The sequence below is a fragment of the Schistocerca americana genome, chromosome 4, assembly GCF_021461395.2.
Source record: "Schistocerca americana isolate TAMUIC-IGC-003095 chromosome 4, iqSchAmer2.1, whole genome shotgun sequence".
In the NCBI taxonomy this organism is placed as follows: domain Eukaryota; kingdom Metazoa; phylum Arthropoda; class Insecta; order Orthoptera; family Acrididae; genus Schistocerca; species Schistocerca americana.
This window is the reverse complement of record NC_060122.1, coordinates 147,774,368-147,794,581: the sequence shown is the minus strand read 5'-3', so window position 1 is coordinate 147,794,581 and position 20,214 is coordinate 147,774,368.

Below are 20,214 nucleotides of genomic sequence, written 5' to 3'. Positions count from 1 at the left end.
TCACTGGTGTTATGCCATGTACTGTACAAACTGTTTATACTGTACACAGAGGGGCAACAAATTTTATTGTATGGTTAAGCTTCTAACGCTCTTGAAAAGACAAGTACAGTGACTTAATGTTCGATAATGTTACCGTCGAAACTTTTCACAAATGCGAAATACGCTAAAACTGAAAGGCAAAATTGCCGGAATAGGCTGTTGTGGTGTAAACACGGCCAGGTAGGCTGCGTCGTGCACCTAGTCTTTTGGCTATCTGTGTGTTCCAACAAAGCAGCTCACATAAAGATAAGCGCGTGCACACATTTGATACTGTTGTTAAGTTCCTACTGATACGCTAGAAATTAGCACAGAGTTCCATTTTAAACAATCATCCCCTCTTTCAGGAAAAATTGCGTTTTTGACACGTATCGGGCGAGGTATTAACCATTTATGTTGTCTTACTTGCAAGGAAGCGGTTGGTGCAATGGAAAGAGCAGAGAACGGTAATCCGAGAATCATGCGGTCGCGTCACCATGTGGAAACTTCCTTTTTAATTTCAGTTTTTACGTTGCTTGCACTACAAATAAGCCGCGATAATGCATTTTATTTGATGTGATGAAATCCTGTGTGCAATAGCCAAAGTTCTTCTGTTTAACTGACTCGTGAGGAGAAATAACAATTACTGTATTCAAAAATTAAAGAGCTTTCAAATGTTATTCAAATGTTAATAGAACATACATTGATGAACTAAAACATTACGACCACTTTCTACCGGGGAATGTGTTGTGGCGTAACAAGACAGCTACGCCACACTGAAGTAGCCGAAAGGCACGCGTAATCTCACGTAGGCTAGATAGAGGTCTGAAACAGGATTCGTAATGAATGTGATAAAGAAAAGAACGTAGCTTCTAGAACACTTAACTTTTATATCGTCCTTTGGTATACAGCATTCTTGATGATACAAGTGAGACTCTATCTTGAGGTACATGCAATGTTACAAATAGCGCCTTGCTAGGTCGTAGCCATGGACTTAGCTGAAGGCTATTCTAACTGTCTATCGGCAAATGAGAGAAAGGCTTCGTCAGTGTAGTCGCTAGCAAAGTCGTCGTACAACTGGGCGAGTGCTATTCCGTAACTCGAGACCTGCCTTGTGGTGGCGCTCGGTCTGCGATCACACAGTGGCGACACGCGGGTCCGACATGTACTAAATGGACCGCGGCCGATTTAAGCTACCACCTAGCAAGTGTGGTGTCTGGCGGTGACACCACAGAATGAATGCCACCTGGAACTGCATAGGGCCGGCCGAAGTGGCCAAGCGGTTCTAGGCGCTACAGTCCGGAACCACGCGGCCGCTACGGTCGCAGGTTCGAATCCTGCAGCGGGCATGGATGTGTGTGATGTCCTTAGGTCAGTTAGGTTTAAGTAGTTCTAAGTTCTAGGGGACTGATGACCTCAGAAGTTAAGTCCCATAGTGCTCAGAGCCATTTGAACCATTTTTTTAACTGCATATCACATGACACGGTAAGGAAATTAAACTCACCCCACAAACAGCCAACCGGGTGCTCACTCCCAGACGAATCAGTAAGCCTCTGCAGCTGGCGATGCGATCGAGTCACGTGCTCAGCCGCGAGTGTGCTGCCTGTACGTGAGCGTAGCGGTCACTGAGACATTTAAGTTTCAAGTGGAAATTTTACGTAAACATAGGCAAATGTTAAGAGATGACAGAGTGGAAGAAAGGGGCAATTGTTTTTTGCTGTGCCCATGGCAGTGCGGTATCTGCAGTAGCTGGATTTGTTGGGACTTCGCCGCGGACTGTTCAAAGAGTCTACAAGTGGTGATGTAACACACGTGGCCACGAAAAATGATGTCAGAATTGTGGTCGGAAAAAGATCCTGACTTGGAGGGATCGGACACGGCGTTTCACGGCGTGTGAACCAAATCGCTTCCCAACCCGGCTGGAATTGCTGCAGGCACTGAATGAAGGCCCATCTCTAGATGTTAGCGAGAGAACATTGCGAAGGGAACTACATGCAATGGACATTTGGAATTGGTCACCTCGCTAAAAGTCATTTCTCTCACACAGGAACACAAAGAAGACAACAGCAGAGTTCATCGGACAGGAAGAATGTATAACTAATTTTCTAAACACTCCCGCAGCCTATTACATGTCGACTGGCCTGCAAAATCACCTGACTTTTACCCCTTAGAAAATCTGTGGGACATGGAACAGCGGCTAAAACGCCAACATCAGCATCCTCACAGTTTCGTGGAACTGCGTTTTTAAATCCTCAGCGAGTGGTCTAACCTTAATGCGACGTACCTTCATAATCTTGAGATCTCACTTCCTAACCGAATCCAGGTGGTTGTCAAGTCCACCGGTGGGAGTACACGGTATTAAATGATTCTTCTAATGAGTATTCGAGGGGTGATAAATTTCATGTCCGCTGCTCTTGTACGGTATGTTCGGAAATTCCTGTTACCAACTTCTAGGACGTATAGCAGGGAATGAGTAGATAATATTTTGAATTGCTACCCATATCCCGAAAGGTACCGTTTCCGTGCTACAGCACTCGTGGCTGCCACATCGCGGTCGCGAAGTGGGGCCCAGGCAGTTCCAGATAAGTTTTGTAGTCTGACGATAATTTATGGATTTGTAGTTTTAGCTTGACGATGTCCACTATGGACATCGTTATCCCGGCTGAAACCTAGGTAAATCCTAGGTAAACGGTGCAACTGAGGCTGTTGATTATTAAAATTAAAATTAACCTTCCTCTTCTGTGCGGATGCACACATATTACGCGAACTCTTACAGGACTTGGTAAGAATGTCTTCTACGAGTAATGAGTGTGTTGGGTAGGGACACTACGAATGTAGTGTGTGGACATATAAGGTGAGAAAGTGGGTCTCACTGGAGGCGTGGTCGAGATAGTCCCTGCAGTCATACTATCCTCTGTGCCCTCGCTGTCTCAGATGGATAGAGCGTCTGCCATGTAAGTATGAGATCCCGAGTTCGAGTCCCGGTCGGGACACACATTTTCACCTGTCCCCGTTGATATATATCAATACCTGTCACCAGCTGAAGGTATTAATATATAATTCTAATTTCGACTTGTAAACAAGTTGATACCACGAACACTTTACCAGTTAACTGATTAGGGCGTGCCTCAGTACATTCCACTGGTTAATAGCCAGAGATTGTTCGTGTCCTGTTCAGCGTGATGCAGTACGCCTTCTTCCAATTGCAGTGTACGTCGTCTCCTTGGAACACCGCAGTCACGCCTGATGACGGTGAAGGTACCTTTTCTCGAAACTGTTGCGTCATTTTGGTGAAAAGCGTACGGGATGGAGTCCGACGTTGTGGAGACCGCTCTTGATAAAGATGACGATCACCCTTCCATTACCGCGTACCGCGACCTTCGCCATTCAGCAGGATCACGTCGGTGTGTTCTGCAAACACGTACTCAGCCGCTCGTAAATGAGGCTCGGGCCAGGTCAGAGAGGTAGGACGGACGTCAAATGACATCAGCCGACCCGACGTAACCATCCCTCACCATGACTACCCTACCACGAGTACCTACCAAATGTTTTCAAACGAGTATAGCACGGAAACGGTACGTTTCTGAACATGAGTTCCTGTTCAAAATATTATGTACTCATTCCCCTCTACAAGTCCTACAAGTTCATAACGGAAATTTCCGAACACCCTGTACAAGCGCAGTGAGCGGAGCAGGTAAGATTGGGGGGATCATTCTAAAGACGATGCTTTGTATGACTGGAAAAACCCGGTGACATATCAGACTCTAAAAAAGTGTGAACTATTATGACCCAGCGCCTGGTAACGAAGATTTTGGAAACTGCGTAGAGGGTCAGTTGTTCGCGTGCTACTGTCGTAGGCATCTACGAAAAGTGGAACACGAACGGTGAAACCAGGAGCAGGCGAAAAGTTACTGGTCGTCCAAGCCTCAATACAGAACGTGGAAGTCTAAGACTCTCTAAAGCTGGGTAGGCGGCGATTTGTGGCAGATCTGACGACAGAATAAAATGCCGGTGCAGGCACGAGTGTCTCGGATTCTATCTTTCAGCGTACGATGTAAACGTGGGGCTCCGCAGCAGACATTCGGCGCGTGTTCCCACGTTGATGCAGCGGCGCGGTCAACTACGATTACGCTGGGCACGGTGGCGTCGAGATATGACTGTGGAGCAATGTAAGAGGTGTCGCCTGGTCGAATGCGTCATGAGCTGTCATTCACGGCTGCCCCGAACATGCACCGCGCCATGCACGCAGGTCATTGTGGACAGTATTGTGCAATGGGGGACATTCACCAGTGGAACCTTTAGTAGTAACTAAAGGCATCGTGAGAACTGTGGACTACGTGAAAGTCATTGTGGATCACCAGCATCCCTTCATGCTTGATGTCTTCCACACGGCGGTGGTATCTTCCAGAAGGATAACTCTTAATCTTCGTTGATCCATTATGGATTGTGGGACGACGGCTGGCATGAACTTCTTGATGCAATAATTTACCAACAGCCGTATGTATTGTAGAAATTTATTTTATTTTATGAACTTATATATGCAACCAGTTTCGGCATTACATTGATGCCATCTTCAGGCCCCACTCGTCATAGTCGTAAAATCGCCATATAACTGGATCCGTGAATCAATCGTCCTGTAACAGCTCTTGGTTGCCAGGCGACACTCTCGCCCGGCCATGTGTTGTTTCTGGTGGCTCCTCGTGTCGTTGAGAGAGGTAGGCTATGTTGAAGCGAGAAGTGAAAAATCTGTGGACCGTCTGATATTCGATCCCGCGACCTCTTGGTTTCCAGGCAGGCTCTTTAACGCTAGAACAGGCCCGACAGGTTTTCAGATAGTTTATCTAAGGATTGTGGTGAATGAGTTTTCGAGTGTCAAAATACGTGGTATAAATGCCAGCGTCTTTTGATTACATTATCTTATAAGCCTAAATTTTTCAATGAATGTTAAATTTTTGAGAATTTTACCAGCCAAGATCGCAAATGGGGAAAATAGATACATAGTTTCAATCTTTTCCGGTCATCTTCAGATCTGAAAGATATTGAAATGGAGGTTTACGAGACGGGAATTGCATTCAACTGCAGTGATATTTGCAAAATGTTTTCAAAAAATTATTGAACGGTACATGCCAGGACTAAAATAGTCGTGTTTAAAAGAAGAGGACGATTTTGTCAGTTGCCTGTTAACACCGCAAGGGGATGTCAGCTGTAAGGTGTATATTAACCAGCCGTAATGGAGTAACGTAAATCTCGACATACAAGCATCATAATGTAAGTCTCTGTATGCCATAAGTGCCAAGATAATAACGTAAAAATTAAAAGAAACATTGCATCAAAGGCGCACCATCGAACTTGTGTTTGTAACATGAGTGTATAGTAAGTATGGACATGCGCCGTTGTCGTGCATTCAAAGTCACACAGAAAACAGCCATACTTGCTGGTGACAACGACAGTCATATGTTCGTCTTGACGCTTCTACCCATCCCTGAGGAAAAGGGATCTTGACAGTCGGACAGACAGACGGACGGGCTATAAAGTGATGCTGTAAGGGTTCCATTTTTACTGAAGCCTAAAAAACAACACTATATATATGAGATGATGATGATGAAGTCCTATACTCCGAGGAGCGTAAGGAACGATGCGGGAGACCCGCACCGCCGACTAGGCAAGATCCTAGCGGAGGTGGTTTGCCATTGCCTTCCGCCGAACGTAATGGGGATGAATGATGATGATGATGATGATGATGAAGACAACACAACAACTCCCAGTCACCTCGAGGCAGGGAAAATCCCTGACCCCGCCGGGAATATACAGGGTATTACAAAAAGGTACGGCCAAACTTTCAGGAAACATTCCTCACACACAAATAAAGAAAAGATGTTATGTGGACATGTGTCCGGAAACACTTAATTTCCATGTTAGAGCTCATTTTAGTTTCGTCAGTATGTACTGTACTTCCTCGATTGACCGCCAGTTGGCCCAATTGAAGGAAGGTAATTTTGACTTCGGTGCTTGTGTTGACATGCGACTCATTGCTCTACAGTACTAGCATCAAACACATCAGTACGTAGCATCAACAGGTTAGTGTTCATCAGGAATGTGGTTTTGCAGTCAGTGCAATGTTTACAAATGCGGAGTTGGCAGACGCCCATTTGATGTAGGATTAGCACGGGGCAATAGCCGTGGCGCGGTACGTTTGTATCGAGACAGATTTCCAGAACGAAGATGTCCCGACAGGAAGGCGTTCGAAGCAATTGATCGGCGTCTTAGGGAGCCCGGAGCATTCCAGCCTATGACTCGCGACTAGGGAAGACCTAGAGCGACGAGGACACCTGAAATGGACGAGGCAATTCTTCGTGCAGTTGACGATAACCCTAATGTCAGCGTCAGAGAAGTTGCTGCTGTACAAGGTAACGTTGACCATGCTACTGTATGGAGAGTGCTACGGGAGAACCAGTTGTTTCCGTACCATGTACAGCGTGTGCAGGCACTACCAGCAGCTGATTGGCCTCCACGGGTACACTTCTGCGAATGGTTCATCCAACAATGTGTCAATCCTCATTTCAGTGCAAATGTTCTCTTTACGGATGAGGCTTCATTCCAACATGATCAAATTGTAAATTTTCACAATCAACATGTGTGGGCTGACGAGAATCCGCACGCAATTGTGCAATCACGTCATCAACACAGATGTTCTTCCACCTACACTCAATGGAGCACGTTATCATGATTTCATACGGGATACTCAACCTGTGCTGCTAGAACATGTGCCTTTACAAGTACGACACAACAAGTGGTTCATGCACGATGGAGCTCCTGCACATTTCAGTCAAAGTGTTCGTACGCTTCTCAACAACAGATTCGGTGACCGATGGATTGGTAGAGGCGGACGAATTCCATGGCCTCCACGCTCTCCTGACCTCAACCCTCTTCACTTTCATTTATGGCGGCATTTGAAAGCTCTTGTCTACTCAACTCCGGTACCAAATGTAGAGACTCTTCGTGCTCGTATTGTGGACGGCTGTGATACAATACGCCATTCTGCAGGGCTGCATCAGCGCATCAGGGATTCCATGCGACGGAGGGTGGATGCATGTATCCTCGCTAACGGAGGACATTTTGAACATTTCCTGTAACAAAGCGTTTGAAGTCACGCTGGTACGTTCTGTTGCTGTGTGTTTCCTTTCTATGATTAATGTGATTTGAAGAGAAGTAATAAAATGAGCTGTAACATGGAAAGTAAGCGTTTCCGGACACATGTCCACATAACATATTTTCTTTCTTTGTGTGTGATGAATGTTTCCCGAAAGTTTGGCCGCACCTTTTTATAACACCCTGTATATATAATTAGCAGTGGCAGGGTTTGATTTCACTAAACATGCAGTCAACGGATGCACAAGAATTCTCGCACGCAACCGTCTTCTTTTGTGCTGGAAAACATGAATCTCACTAGCCCTGATTCTTCAGCAGACGGAGGCGGCTTGCATAGACGGGGATACAGATTCAGAAGGCCCGCCACACTGGTAGCTGTGACCCCGTATGTGACCGTCAACTGCCCGACTTATTCATCAGAGAAGTTTTCCGCTGCTTTGCGTACTGTGCCACGGCAGGCTCTAACGTATCTCTCTAGTATCTGGGCACGGCATAATAGCGCCGTGGCGATAGGCGCTGCTGCTGTTTCCGTGTGGCTCGAGATAGTGTACCTCGAGATAGACTACCTTCATGACCATAGCAACTGACACGTTCCAGCGGTATGTTCTGGGAATGATAACGACTTCCTCGTTTTGCCGACGTCACCTGATGTCCAGCATCGCTGATTACTCTCAGCGGGGATCCACCATACTACGGCGCTTTCGCTCATAGGAATAATAACTGCTTGCGCCCCTCATTGTGATGTACTATTACTCAAATATTATCTTATACAGGATGATTCTAAAGTCACTACACATTTCAGTGATATAGTAAGTCACTATAGATATCAGTGATGCAGTAACGGAATATTTGTTTCTTGCAGATACTACGACAGAATGCTAACCAAAGAAAAACGAATCGTTGTTATTTCTGCTCGTCTTCGTGGAATGACGTATGAACAGGTGCGGACAGCCTTTGCGCGTCGATTCCGGAAAACAGGCTCAACCAGGCTTACTATCAAGACCCTGGTCAATAAATTCCAGCCTACTGGTGGTGTTGCAGATGAAGAAGGTTCAGGGAGGCCGGTCATAACGCCAGGCACCGTGCAAAGTGTGCAGGATGCGATCACACGTAGCCCTTCCGCATCTACCAGGAGACTTGGTAGGGAGCTTGGTATTCCTCAAACCACTGTATGGAGAGTTCTGCGTTACAAGCTGCACAGGCGTACCATATCCAGGTCGTACATAAGCTTGAAGCGGAGGACTACGCAGCCAGACAACCTACACTCCTGGAAATTGAAATTAGAACACCGTGAATTCATTGTCCCAGGAAGGGGAAACTTTATTGACACATTCCTGGGGTCAGATACATCACATGATCACACTGACAGAACCACAGGCACATAGACACAGGCAACAGAGCATGCACAATGTCGGCACTAGTACAGTGTATATCCACCTCTCGCAGCAATGCAGGCTGCTATTCTCCCATGGAGACGATCGTAGAGACGCTGGATGTAGTCCTGTGGAACGGCCTGCCGTGCCATTTCCACCTGGCGCCTCAGTTGGACCAGCGTTCGTGCTGGACGTGCAGACCGCGTGAGACGACGCTTCATCCAGTCCCAAACATGCTCAATGGGGGACAGATCCGGAGATCTTGCTGGCCAGGGTAGTTGACGTACACCTTCTAGAGCACGTTGGGTGGCACGGGATACATGCGGACGTGCATTGTCCTGTTGGAACAGCAAGTTCCCTTGCCGGTCTAGGAATGGTAGAACGATGGGTTCGATGACGGTTTGGATGTACCGTGCACTATTCAGTGTCCCCTCGACGATCACCAGTGGTGTACGGCCAGTGTAGGAGATCGCTCCCCACACCATGATGCCGGGTGTTGGCCCTGTGTGCCTCGGTCGTATGCAGTCCTGATTGTGGCGCTCACCTGCACGGCGCCAAACACGCATACGACCATCATTGGCACCAAGGCAGAAGCGACTCTCATCGCTGAAGACGACACGTCTCCATTCGTCCCTCCATTCACGCCTGTCGCGACACCACTGGAGGCGGGCTGCACGATGTTGGGGCGTGAGCGGAAGACGGCCTAACGGTGTGCGGGACCGTAGCCCAGCTTCATGGAGACGGTTGCGAATGGTCCTCGCCTATACCCCAGGAGCAACAGTGTCCCTAATTTGCTGGGAAGTGGCGGTGCGGTCCCCTACGGCACTGCGTAGGATCCTACGGTCTTGGCGTGCATCCGTGCGTCGCTGCGGTCCGGTCCCAGGTTGACGGGCACGTGCACCTTCCGCCGACCACTGGCGACAACATCGATGTACTGTGGAGACCTCACGCCCCACGTGTTGAGCAATTCGGCGGTACGTCCACCCGGCCTCCCGCATGCCCACTATACGCCCTCGCTCAAAGTCCGTCAACTGCACATACGGTTCACGTCCACGCTGTCGCGGCATGCTACCAGTGTTAAAGACTGCGATGGAGCTCCGTATGCCACGGCAAACTGGCTGACACTGACGGCGGCGGTGCACAAATGCTGCGCAGCTAGCGCCATTCGACGGCCAACACCGCGGTTCCTGGTGTGTCCGCTGTGCCGTGCGTGCGATCATTGCTTGTACAGCCCTCTCGCAGTGTCCGGAGCAAGTATGATGAGTCTGACACACCGGTGTCAATGTGTTCTTTTTTCCATTTCCAGGAGTGTATATATCATGACCTGCTACAAGCTGTGGAAAATGATAATTTGATGCAAAATGTCTTGTTCAGTGATGAAGCTACATTTTATACCTGTGGACATGTGAGCAGACACAACTGCAGGGTCTGGGCAGACGAACAACCAAGTGTGCTGCAGGAGTGGTAACGGGACACAGGAAAGTGAATGTGTGATTAGGGATAACGAGGTCAACAGTGTACGGGCCCTTTTTCTTCGCAGAACAAACCGTTACCGGAACCACATACCTAGATATGTTGGAACAGTTTTTGGAGCCCCAGCTGATATCTGATGGGATTATGGATACTGTTGTTTTTCAACAGGATGGTGCACCACCCCATTTTGTCCTCGTTGTTCGGGATTATCTGAATCAAGCATTTCCTGGCAGATGGATTGGTCGTGCCTCTCCACGGATGTTGGCACCTCGCTCTCCTAACTTGACACCCTTAGACTTTTTTGCGTGGGGATTTATCAACTCTAAGGTATACGAGGTGAAGATCCGCAGCACTGAACACTTAACACAGCGGATTCGAGCCGCAACTGCTGAGATCACACCAGATATGCTTGGGCAGGTTTTTCGGTCTACAGTGGATCGTTGGGGAGTGTGCGTAGACATGCAAGGTGGTCACATTGAAATGTATTGAAATTATGTCCTATTGTAACGTAAGTTGCAGTGCCATTACATATTGGTTAATAAAATTTGTTTAAGTACAAAATTTATAGTCACTTTAGAATCGCCCTGTATTTCCAAAAACTACCGTGGAAGTAATTAGAGACGGAGGACAGGCCAGCCGGAGTGGCCGAGCGGTTCTAGGCGCTACAGTCCGGAGCCGCGCGACCACTACGGTCGCAGGTTCGAATCCTGCCTCGGGCATGGATGTGTGTGATGTCCTTAGGTCAGTTAGGTTTAAGTAGTTCTAAGTTCTAGGGGACTGATGACCACAGCAGTTAAGGCCCATAGTACTCAGAGCCATTTGAACCATTTTTGACGGAGGACAGGCTCGTGTTAGACAAGGGCATGGTGCATATCAGTCGTGTTTTATTTCTTTTGTGTTAACGAAACCTTCCGGACATTCGCCCTAAATAATCTAGGGACACTACGGAAAACTTAAATGTGGATGAGTGGGTGCAAGTTTTGAACCCCGTTCTTTTCGAATAATAGTCCGGTACTGTAACCACTGACTCAGTTTGCTGTATAATTGTGTTAGTAAAATTGCAAATGCTTAGACTTTTCGTTAATTACCATTTAAAACTGTGGGTTCCTGCCAACTCGTCTCTTACAGGGTGCCTAAAGGGTGATGCTTTCTCAGATACCTATACGGCAATTCAAGCAAATCACATTAATGGTTTTTATTACAAGAAAGAAGATTGACAATACTTAACTTTGGATTTACAACGAATTGTCGCAAGTGATGGACGACATGCAAACAGCCGTTGTCCTTCACTATGTACGATGTCCATGCAAGCATTCACACTCGCTCCTAAGTCACTGATATCGTTAATATCACAGCTCATCTACGTCTCTCTGCAACTGTCCGTCTTCTACTGTCCCGCCGAGGCTGTCAGGAGCAGCTCTTATTTCTCTTCTTGTAGAGGACGCTCCTGTCGTGGTACGGTCCTAGTCAGCTGGCTATTGGCTGACGTCGTTTCACAGCCTTCTCTGCTCTTGCCTTCTTCATCTTCGTACCAGTGCTAATCGTTACGCTGGAACAAAGATTATATTTGGACGTTTCACTTGTTACCATTTAAAAGTTGAGCCTCCACGCCTACTCGAAATGAATAATGCTTCTCCTTCTAGGGCGATCGTCAATTTATCTTCTTGAGAGTACGTAAGGTCAAGTAAATTTTAGTATACGTTTCTCACGCAATCTCATTCCATGATTAATCCATTCGTTTTGTTATTCACTTTTTTATCTCGGGGTATAGATGTCAAGTTCTTTTCTAATTACGTGGGTATCTCATTACTATGCGTCGGACCGTAATATCTGTTGTCTCGATCTGCAGTTCATCTCTGCGTTTGGCACTCATGTTAGGCTCTCACTCAAAAGGGGTGGATATATAACATTTAAGCTGCGTCACTTTTCATCTTTTCCTTCCCAAAGTCCTACGTATCGTGGTACACACTCTACCAAAAATTTCTACCTTACAGTTAACGTCTGTTTGTAGGTCATTCCGCAGCCGAGATTTTTAGCGTGTAAATTGTTCGAATGTAATTCTGATCTTAGAAATGTACGATCAATTACAGTGTACCTGTTGGAATGCCACGATCTTAGTTCTTTTTGACGAAATTTTACAAATATGTCTTTTACTCGTACAAGTGTCCTATAGTAACGGAACGCATTTCTACTAGACGACCAGTGGAGTTGTCAGTATTGGCTGGTTGCCGACGAACAGGGAAGTATCCACGGTCTGTTAGACCCCATTAGCCAGGAACAATGCTGGTGACAGACTGTTTACTTGCATAAGTACTTTGTTTATTGTAATCAGCGTATTATCCGTATCAGAATTGCAGAAGCTTCATAGCGGTACACCCGTAAAATTCTCTTGCCCAAAAGTATCTTCTTCAGTATGCGTCTTACGAATCATATGTTCTTTTTCTTCTTCTACTACATTTGACCCTTTTCCGTTTTCACAGATTGTAGGTTGATCTCGTCTTACGTCACATCTTCTATTCTCCCTGCCTGTTTGTAAGTCAAGGGTAGTTTGGGAGGTCGTTCACTGCACATTCTTTGTATGTCTTCGTATCATGTGTGCGATATTTGCTTATTCTACTTCCAATTCTCTGTACTTTTACTTCTTCTCGACTGTTTCGTTTTTTATATCGTGTGTTCTTAAGTAGCTTTTGATTCTTCTTACAAATTTCATTCCCGCTCTATGTGTTTCAGCTAATATTCTTTTTATAGGTACCCATGAAGAAGTGCTGGGAAAGCACAGTTTTATAAAATTTTACTCTCTTTTCTTATTTGGTGTTATTTTTCAAACATTATGAATGGAGCCGCTAATATATCCCCAAATCTAGCCAGTTTTACGTCTACAGCTCTATTTCTGTCTCCGTCAATTTGACATCCAAAATAACTGCATGATGACACTTACTCTAAAATCATATTATCTAGAATGCTTTTGGATCTAAAGAAATCTTTTTTATAATCAGTTACTATTAAATGTTTTTTCACTAGGACCAATCTAGACTAGTGGTCGTCAAACTTAAGAAACTTGTGAGCAACTGTACAGTCTTTAATCCTACCGTCAGCTACCAGAAGAAACTAGTTTAGAGACAAGAAATAACATCTTTGTGGACCTGACTCTTCGAATTGCTCTTCTCATTTCATATTTCGATTTCTTACAATAAAGCTATGACGATCATTACGTTTTAGAACTCCGTCTTCTTTTTTTTAGTGTTTCACATGTTTGTCAAGTAATATCAGTTTTGTCATGCCTTGGTTTCTCCACAGACACGTGAACGGACTCGTAGATGTTTAAGCCTGACTTCGACTGACTGTGTTTGTTTCCAAACAAGACTAATAAGGAGAAAAAGGCAGTATCCCGTTAGGAGCATTTACGTTTTCTGTAAACGTACGAATCACAGGCTAATGTCAGCAACACTCTCGCAGATTGGTCCCCGTCGGTGCTCTCATATGAATGCGACACTTCCGAAGAGTTCAGAGACGCGCAGGTTCAATAGCAGCCGGTAGATACAGCCAGGTTTCACTAGGGGCAGGAATTTTGCGACTCGTAGTACGTACTGCGCCCGGCGTACTGCGTCGTCCATTGATCAGTACGTAAGAGTGAAGGTATTTTCCGACAGAACCTAATGCGTAATGCTCCAGAGCTTTACGTCAGACGTGACAGACCAACTGGTACTGGACGAGTTTGATGCTTTGTATGCTGCGTTCTAGTGAATTTGTGCCGCAGACGGTAGAAGAGTATCCGTGATCACGGCAAAAATCGAGAAAGGAAGAAATAGGTATCACAGCGAGAGCCGCAGAAAGGAAGTGAGACAGCATTGTGTAGAAGATGAAAGGAACATTTTCTCAAAATTTATACCACACGCTAAAAATATGCAAAATTGCCCCAACGTGTCGGCGGAAGCAAAAATGATGTCTGCGGTGACGGTGACGATAACTACCCAGAAACAAGCACCTATCTACTGCCCTACGCTTTGTTTTGCACCTATTATTTAATAATATCTGTTTCTTTACAAGTTTCTTTAGAGTGACTATATGCCATGGAGACTCCCTCCCATTATTAATTTTTCTTCTGGGTACCAATCTTTAAACATGGAAACAGAAAAGATTGTAACAACTACAGAGGCATCTCTTTAATCAGCGTTGTGGGTAAAATCTTCTCAGGTATTGTTGAAAGGAAAGTGCGAGTATTAGTTGAGGACCAATTGGATGAAAATCAGTGTGGGTTTAGGCCTCTTAGAGGTTGTCAGGACCAGATCTTTAGCTTGCGGAAAATAATGGAGAAGTGTTATGAGTGGAACAGGGAATTGTATCTATGCTTTATAGATCTAGAAAAGGCATATGACCGGGTTCCTAGGAGGAAGTTATTGTCTGTTCTACAAGATTATGGAATAGGAGGCAAACTTTTCCAAGCAATTAAAGGTCTTTACATGGATAGTCAGGCAGCAGTTAGAGTTGACGGTAAATTGAGTTCATGGTTCAGAGTAGTTTCAGGGGTAAGACAAGGCTGCAACCTGTCTCCACTGTTGTTCATATTATTTATGGATCATATGTTGAAAACAATAGACTGGTTGGGTGAGATTAAGATATGTGAACACAAAATAAGCAGTCTTGCATATGCGGATGACTCAGTTGTGATGGCTGACTCGATTGAAAGTTTGCAAAGTAATATTTCAGATCTAGATCAGAAATGTAAGGAGTATGGTATGAAGATTAGCATCTCCAAAACGAAAGTAATGTCAGTGGGAAAGAAATATAAACGGATTGAGTGCCAAATAGGAGGAACAAAGTTAGAACAGGTGGACGGTTTCAAGTACTTGGGACGCATATTCTCACAGGATGGCAACATAGTGAAAGAACTGGAAGCGAGGTGTAGCAAAGCTAATGCAGTGAGCGCTCAGCTACGATCTACTCTCTTCTGCAAGAAGGAAGTCAGTACCAAGACTAAGTTATCTGTGCACCGTTCGATCTTTCGACCAACTTTGTTGTATGGGAGCGAAAGCTGGGTGGATTCAGGTTACCTTATCAACAAGGTTGAGGTTACGGATATGAAAGTAGCTAGGATGATTGCAGGTACTAGTGGATGGGAACAATGGCAGGAGGGTGTCCACAATGAGGAAATCAAAGAAAAACTGGGAATGAACTGTATAGATGTAGCAGTCAGGGCGAACAGGCTTAGATGGTGGGGTCATGTTACACGCATGGGAGAAGCAAGGTTACCCAAGAGACTCATGGGTTCAGCAGTAAGAGGGTAGGAGGAGTCGGGGCAGACCGAGGAGAAGGTACCTGGATTCGGTTAAGAATGATTTTGAAGTAATAGGTTTAACATCAGAAGAGGCACCAATGTTAGCACTGAATAGGGGATCATGGAGGAACTGCATAAGGGGGGCTATGCTCCAGACTGAACGCTGAAAGGCATAATCAGTCTTAAATGATGATGATGATGATGATGATGATGGTACATATTTCTCCACTGCATGATCAATTATTCTTTTAAACTTGATCCATAGTTCCTGTACATGCTCTTGCCTTGTGCTTCAAGTTCCTCATTGAGATATGCACTACCGATTTTTTATGTAGTTTACTGAACATATAAATCTTTCCGCTTGTTTTAGTTGTCTTTCGTACTTGGGTAACCACTGTTGCCACAAGTGCGTCATGGTCGCTGATACGAGTTTCGATGGGGACATCAAAAATGGTTCAAATAGCTCTGAGCACTATGGGACTTAACATCTTAGGTCATCAGTCCCCTAGAACGTAGAACTACTTAAACCTAACTAACCTAAGGACATCACACACATCCATGCTCGAGGCAGGATTCGAACCTGCGACCGTAGCAGTCCCGCGGTTCTGGACTGCAGCGCCTAGAACCGCACGGCCACCGCGGCCGGCGATGGGGACATCCTCAAATACGTCCGGTTTATTTGTTGCCATTAGATCAAATATATTTTCATCATGAGTGAAGTTCGTAACTATCTCTTCTATGTAGTTAGCGGACCATTGAACGTGAAATCGTTCCTGGCAACAGCGGATGCTAAAATTTTCAAATTTACTTGTTGTCCTTGAAGTGGAACTCTGTACCCATCTCTTCCGCAATGGAAAGACATAATCTCGAAGTAGCTAAAGTTTATTGAATTATTGTTTATGTATGAGGTATTGTAATTTTTTATGCTTTTCAGTTAATTTATAGTAGTAAACTAACAATTCAGTTTTGTGAATGGAACGATGTATGGGAATATGTGGTATTGCGTGTGTACGAGTGAACTAGAGTTTTTGCCACTAAAGATAGCTGTATGATTGTAAAAATCAAAGCAAGTAATTGTTTAAAACAAGCTATTAATATTCGTGGTACCTTTATTTACTCACGTTTTATGCCCTCTGTTATTTTATGTGATGTGTATCCGAGTAATGTTTCAGTTGTACAAAAGCTGCAGCTTCCCATTATTCTATCACAGATTGAGGATTTCTGTTTGTTTTAACTGGACTTCCAAGAGGCGAATCCAGGGGAACTGTACTTGTCTCTTATTAATACCCCCCCTCCCCCCACACACACACACACAAAAGGGATTTTATGCGACATAGTGTCAAGTCTTTAGAGTATCGAAAATTTTCTCACTGTTTTATATTTTACCCGGTAGTAATGTCCGTTAGCCTAGATGCTCAACAGCCGACATGCAACGAGATGGAGTTGGCTGAAAATACAATTATAGTAATATTTACACTTCAGGACCAATAAAAACATGTGATTACATTCAGGGTGTTAATGCTTCCACCAAAATATTACAACACTATTACGAAGTCTAGGATGTTTAATATGTTGGCGGGAAAATTATGAGTCTCTCATTCTGAGGCTATGAGCAAACATCTCACAACTCTATCTGAAATATAAATAGGGTTTCAAATATATTCGGCAGAATAGAGTTCCAACATTGTTACTTGTCACCAACATGAAATTTCAGTCGAAGTATTTCTCATCTGCTGTCCAGCCAGTCTCAGTGAGAAGCGTACGTCGTCCAACCTACAAGAAAAGTGAGCTTTACCATGGCTCCACCTGTAATGCGAATGAGAGCGATAATGACCAGCTATTTAAGCACATCTTAAGAAATGCCACTCAGTCAGAGGGAGTCCATTACCTCCATCCCTCCTTCGCGCTCACGTTACCTACTTTTGATATTACTTTTCAGTATTTGCTCACAGTAATTTCCTGTTCTCTTTTGTTAGTTTGCCTTGTCTCGTTCTTAAGTTTCGACTGCTCTGTTATTAACTTTAGATGTAATAGTTGATGGGTGACAAATTGTCTCTGTTTTCTTGATGTGCTAGTAAAACAGTCTGTGCGCATTCTCAAATAGCCACCCTCAGGAACGCTGTTAGGTGTCCTTGCCGCTCGCCTTCGGGCGTCGGCGCCTATATCCAGACCTATTGGGGCGAGTTCTAGCGAGGTTCGAGAACAGGTGTGTGAGAACTTCGACCAGTAAGGAGGCCGATATGTCATCCGCTTTGCCTAGCGCACAGAGAACCCGGCAGAAGTCAAGTCCCCCGTACCTTTAATGTATATACTGTATTTAACTTCCGCTACTACCACTAAAGTCTGAAAAACTGAATATCTACGAGGGTTGGAGCTTAAATAGCGGTAACTATTTATTCACAACCGATACAAAAGAGTTACACGTTTGCAACTGTAACAGTAACAAAGAAGTCACCAGGCCTGTGTAGAACCCGTTCTAGCGATGTGGAAGGCGTACTATACCGTTAGCGGAGCCTGTTCTGTTGATGGTGCGAATGGATCGGTATACTGCCTGTCGAATCTCTGGAACAGTTCTGAAGCGAATGCCACGAAGTGGTTCCTTCGTCTTCGGAATCAAATCAAAGTCACCATCACCTGCGACCAGCTTTGGGAAAGAAGCGACGACACTTTCTGCGAAACTCACCCATCATTTTTCACGACAATGCGCAGGCGCATACAGCGCAAGCTGTGGCTTCTCTGTTCGGTCGATGGGACTGGGGAGTACTGCACCATCCACCATTCTGCCCGGACTTAAGTTCAAATGTTCAAATGTCTGTGAATTACTAAGGAACCAAATTGCTTAGGTCATCGGCCCCTAGACTTACACACTACTTAAACTAACTTATGCTAAGAACAAAACACACCCATGCCCGAGGGAGGACTCGAACCTCCGGCGGGAGGGGCTGCCCACGGACTTAAGTCCTTGTGACTTTGATTTGATTCCGAAGATGAAGGAACCACTTCATGGCATTCGCTTCAGAACTGTTCCAGAGATTCGACAGGCAGTAGACCGCTCCATTCCCACCATCATCAGAGCAGGCTCCGCTAACAGTATACTACGCCTTCCACATCGCTGGCAACGGGTTCTGCTCGAGGCTGGTGACTTCTTTGTTGACAGTAACAGGTGCAAACATGTAACTCTTTTGTATCGGTTGTGAATAAATAGTTTCCACTATTTAAGTTCCAACTCTCGACATCGAGAGCTATCTGATTGCCTTTGCGTTAGGTTCATGATTTGCCAAGATCTGGCTGCTTAGTTCAACAATATTTATCGATACAAGTTTCTCACAATGTCCATTTACAAATTCTTCTTATCAGAGGTCCTAGACTGCTGAAAGTTGCCACACCCTCCTTGCTTCTTCATATTGCAAATAATAAAAAGAAAAGAAAAAAAAGCCTATACCCATGCATATATCTTGATGCTCGATAGTGAAGTCTTCACTCATACGTGTGCGTTTAATGGGAGTGGAAAGGAGAAACAGTATGCCGCTGTGTGTTCCATGGCCTCCGTGCCAATTCGATGACGTGACTCCATGGAAGAAGTATGCAGAATATGGCAGGTTAGTGCAATGACCATGTGGATACTTTAACTGAACAGACCGCAGACAAGCCACGTGTTTCTCAAACCAGAAATAAGACGATTCTGTACAACAGGAGCAAATGTGGTACCGTAACGAATTAAATATACGGTAGTTTTAAAGAATGTAGGCCAAAAACAATAATGCAAGGTAATATTTGTGTTTTAATTATTGCTGAGAAAGACGTTCCCTTGAAGTTTCCCAGGAAATGGTGTTTACGTACCAGAACTATAGTTTCTGGAGAGATTTGATAGATGGTAGGAACATGTTTAAGGTACAGATAAGATGGGATTTCTGAATAACCATAATTGATAATTTACAGTGAAAAATAACAAATTTGTTTACATTTAATGAAATTTAATTTATCGCTCTCTAAAAGGATTAAGTTGCCGTTCTCTGTCTGCTTTCCCAGTTTTCCACCTATAATAATCTTTTCTGGATTTCATACGATTCGCTGCCACAGCGTATATTGCTGCGGCTGGAAGAAAAACGTGAACAGCTGATTTCCTTGTAGCACTGGAAGCTTGCTAGTGTCCAACACTAACGTGCTTTTTTTGGCGCGTCTAGAGTCCCAGAACTTTTTCCATTCGCTTTAGTGCACAGTTGTCGTGCACTTTAAGGAACGTGTAAACAGGCACTTCAATCTTTCGTCATTGATGGGATACAACTGTCCCTTTACAGTAATACGCAGTTTTGAGCGGTGGGGACTCTATACATCATAACTGCCACATGCTAGCAAGTAGCGAGGTGCTTTCTAAATTTGGAGAAAAATACTACTACCAAGGGATGGATGAATAGAAGGCTGTGAGCGATCAAATGGGGCGGCGCGTATTTATATGTGGGACAGTGCGCTTGTTTAACGATAATCAGATGATTATCTTCTCCATTCCAAGAATGCCCGAAGTAACTAATTGTATTTTCTTATACATCACAGACATTGTTTTGAAACATGACTACAGACCTCCATAATTCCGCTGGTTTGTACATAACTTGTATGTAGTGAGACATATATATCTAGAAAACTTCATAGGATGTAGTAAACACAAGTGTTTGGTATCTCAAAGCCATCTTATGCTGTGTTGCAATCTCGTGTGCAATATTTCATGTTTTTCGTTGTCACGAGAACAAATGTGTTTTGGGACTGATTTGTTAAATATTTTTCTGTTGTTGCCATTCTGATAAAAACATTCCAATAAAAACAACTCTGAAAATTCTAGGTTCACCTGAAAGCATGGAAACATGTGTCCCATTTCACCGATTTGCAAAACTGGTTAACTTAAATTTTGTTGATAGTGAAAGAAGATTGTTAATC